A 4,178-nucleotide genomic window follows, 5' to 3' on the forward strand; every position below is an offset into this window, starting at 1 on the left:
TAATCTGTGCCTCTTGCCGATGCCTTCTTGGTGGCGACAGCGACATCAGTGGTGTGAGGAGACAGGACGATTGCTGAGACCAAGCTAAGGGGGTCTCCTTATTCCTGTTTCTTTTCACAGGCGCCCACCGCACTGTTTTTTGGTGTGCCCACCACTGGGCTAGGGAGAGAATCCAGGAGGTAGACAGGAAATCGAGGGTCACAGAGAGGGGGATAATTTTCATTTTTATTTTTAGAGGGCTGAATAAAGAAAAGATTAACAAGATCATAGAATAGCTGGTGCTGGTAAAGACCTCCAGAAATCTCCAATCCAAACCCCCTGCTCAAAGCAGGATCAATTAGAGGCATTTGTTCAGGACCTTGTACAGCTGGTTTTTGAATGTCCCCAAAAATGGAGACTCYACAACTTTTTGGGCAACTCATTCCAGTGTTTGGCCACCCTCACAGTGATTTTTTTTCCCTTAGTTCAATTGGAATCTTCTGTATTTTAATTTGYGCCCACTACATCTTGTCCTGTCACTGGATATCACCAAGAAGAGTTTGGGTCTGTCTTCTTGACATCAAGTATTTATACATTTTGATAAGCTCTTCCCAGGCACTTCCTTCTTGAGGCTGAACAATTCCATCTTCCTTAAGATACTCTTATATGACATATGACAGATGCTGCCATCCCATACTGGATTTATGGACCCCTYGGTTGGACTTGCTTCAATGTATCATTCTTATTCTGGGGAGCCAGTATGAACCAGAATGAACAACAAAGTCACGGTTGTCAATGAATCTGTTCTTCGGGGGAGAACTAACTCACATCTTGCTCCACCACCAGCTTTTGTGAAAGGAAGCTACCTTGGGAGTYGGTGATTATAATGTAGTGATAAAAATAAAATGCTTTACAATCTGAGTGTTTACAATCTGAGAGTGAAGTGAGAGGAAATAAGATGTTATACTTGAAGCATCTCAGATGTACTCATCCCAGCATTTAGTTGATTTAACACAGTTGAGTTTATATTAGGTCAAGCTTCACTAATGGCTATTTGAAGACACAGCATTACGGGTGTACTGGCAGTGCATATATTTTTCTAAAATTCCTTTTGAAAAGGCCAACAATGAATCTCTCATGAGAGGTGAGGCTGTTAGTTATTATGTTCATTATGTTCAACCAAAAAAAAAAAAAAAAACCTAACAAAACAGAATGACAATGAAAAACTTTCAGAAGCTAAAAGAAAATAGGCTTTTTTATACATTAGAAGTGGGAAACCTGCCTGGGAGTCTATACTGCAAATGGTAGGTGTTATGTTAAAGAGTATGGAAGGAGCACTGAGGGCAGTAGGGGCAATAGTGAAGAATTTACTGGACAAGCTCGAGGAGGGTCCTGTGTCAGCATTTTGCATGATTTGTCTCAAGCTAAAGTACTACAGATGATATACTATAGTTGAATAAAGAGRTAAGGGGAAAAAAGTGCAATGAGTAAGTCTCCATGATCAGGCGATATCCCCAGACTGAGGCCGAGGCTGCTGCTTGAAGCAGACCTGTGCAATCCCACACTGCTAGCCAAGGCCATCCCTCCAGTTTAAGCAGTGTCCATGTTAGGGCCCCCATGCTCTGCTGGAGCTATGGCCTATTACGGAGCAGTGCTGCTGTGACAGTGACTCGCTCTGCTCTTCACTGGGCACCATCTTCAGCCTTGGCTGCTTTTACGTCTTGGTCTCGGCAGCTGGAGGTGTCCTTTGTTTCTGCCTGTACGATGCAGCTTTTCTTGCAGTAGGGCATATGGTGGARGGGAACAGGCCCCTCCAAGCACCGTTATTGCTGTCACAGATGCCTGCAGGTCAGGCTCTTCTCACGTGTTTCCATAGCAGTCCTCCAAACTGGAGACGTTCATTCCTCTCCTCAGTCACGATCTTTAATAAAAATCTTTTCTTCATCCCAATATTTGGTGCTGAAACTCTTTGTTCCTTTTCTCAGGCTGACAGACAACCATGGCATTGCTCATCCTACGGTAGGCTCTTCCTCGTGGTTCCAAGCAACCTTATTGTGACTGGAGAGTTTGAGAGGAAATACATTTTGTSGAGTCAGTCCCTGCTGAGCTACTGCCTTCCTAAAGCTGGCCCTATTTTGACATGCCTCGTTCATTTAAGYGACACTCCTACAGTATCTCACACAAACTCATTCCCTTTGGTGCACAGCCCGCTGCAGCCCTGGTGTGGCCTGTCTGGTTGTTTCCAGCTCTCACCCTCTATTTTAGAGCTGGAGAAGCTTCCACCAGGCAGCATCTATGGCTGAGATCTTTTACTGTGGGATTGCACAGTGTATAAACTGTGGAAAGTTGGGAAGAAGATATTCTGCCCCAGAGYTTCATGAACTGAGCTTAGGCAGATAAGGTTAGCTAGACTTTCCCTGCATCAATCTGTTTTAATTCAGAAGACAAAGTATTTTGTTCCCTTTTGCTGCAGCTATATGCACTGGGGKGGGGAGAGATGAGGATGAAAAAGACAAACCAGATTTGCTGGGTGGGGTGGGGAGGGCATGATACTAAAAGGAAAAATCAATACACTTGTGAAGAGAAGCTGTAGAGACTACTCCTCAGTTTGCTCCAAAGAGCAGTGCTATTCAGTACAAAAGGATGAAAATAGTGGAGCACTCACAGTTCCCCAGAGCACCATACAGGGATAACCACCAGGAAATACTATTAATCCTTGTAGAATACAAAGCTAAACCTCACCCTTGTGTAAGAGAAGGTAATGGGAGACTGTTATTCACTTAGATGTTTTGGCCTCAAAGAAGAGCAGCCACACAGGGCAGAAAAGGCCCTATTTTGCAGGAAACAGCCATTAAGAGGTGAAAATGACCAGGAAATTGCATGCTATGGAAATGGAAAATATTGTCCTCTCAGTAATACACCTCGGAGGAACTGAAAGGGTAGTGAGGAAGGCAATGCCTGCACGGAAGAGCTCTGAGGTGTGGAGGCACAGGCCACATGCACCTACAGGAAGCTTCTCCAGGCAACTGCCTTTCTTCACTTACATCCATAGAGGAGCAGGTTATTCCATTATAATGGACCAAGGATTGTGTAGCAGTATTTTCCAGAATCACAGAATGCTTAAGGTTGGAAGGGACCTGAGAGGTCATCTAGTCCAACCCCCCTGCWCACGCAGGGTCACCTAGAGCACRTGGCACAGGGCTGCGTCCAAGCGGGTTTTGAAGATCTCCAAAGAAGGAGACTCTGATCTCAGAAGCACCTGATGCTTTTCCAAATCAAGTCTAGCACACAGACAGACACAGAGGTCATTGTAACTTGCAAACATCTTCCAACCCCATTACAATTCTGATGGTGAGAACACAAGATGCTCACCTACTTGTTCACCACAGTTAATCCTAGCAGAAGGGAGGAGGCTACATTATTCTTGGAAGCCTAAGTAGACTGGATACTGATCACCAAGCATGAGCTGCAATATACTAAATAAAATTCTGGATCTAAAAGAAAAAATATCCAAACTTTTTACATTAAACATAAATAGAACCATGTTTTTGTTTTAAGCTCGTCATTTCCCCAACCCGAAAGTTGAAACATGTAATATTCCCTATGTTATACTAGTTTTTCATCTTCTTAGTTCTTCATCATCTTTCCACCAACAAAAAGTAACTCTGTCCCATATGCAAGTGTTTATTTGGAAGTGGAATGCATAAAACAAGGAATCGAACAGGAAAGTCTAGTTCATTATAAATGCCTCAAATGCTCTAGTTTTATATTTTTATGACTATATGGGATATTTTGAGGTCATTATCATCAGAAATGCAAGGCAGAGCAGCAAAAAAAACCTCACAGTATGGAAAAGTGCAAGAGTGATTTTTCAACACGCTACATACAAAAATGAATGCTGAAATATTTTAAAAGTACCTGAATACGGTATTCTGGACTTTCAGAAGACATTCTGAAAGAATCAATGACTTGATTATTTTGAAATGGCACAAAAAGGAATGCAAGGCCTTTCTGAATTATTTATATCAGGATGAAACTTCCAAACACTGATCTACTGTTATGAAATAAAAGTCCCAAATTAATTTGTCTCACAGCTAGGAGCTTCTTATAAACAAAACCAAAACAGATACATAGTATAGCAAATATAACTTCTTTTTTTTTTTTGTAGACTTACACATGCTTAATGATAAAAACCAACA

The sequence above is a fragment of the Nothoprocta perdicaria genome, unplaced genomic scaffold (genome assembly GCF_003342845.1).
Source record: "Nothoprocta perdicaria isolate Ctin4 unplaced genomic scaffold, notPer1 scaffold_235, whole genome shotgun sequence".
Taxonomy (NCBI): Eukaryota; Metazoa; Chordata; class Aves; order Tinamiformes; family Tinamidae; genus Nothoprocta; species Nothoprocta perdicaria.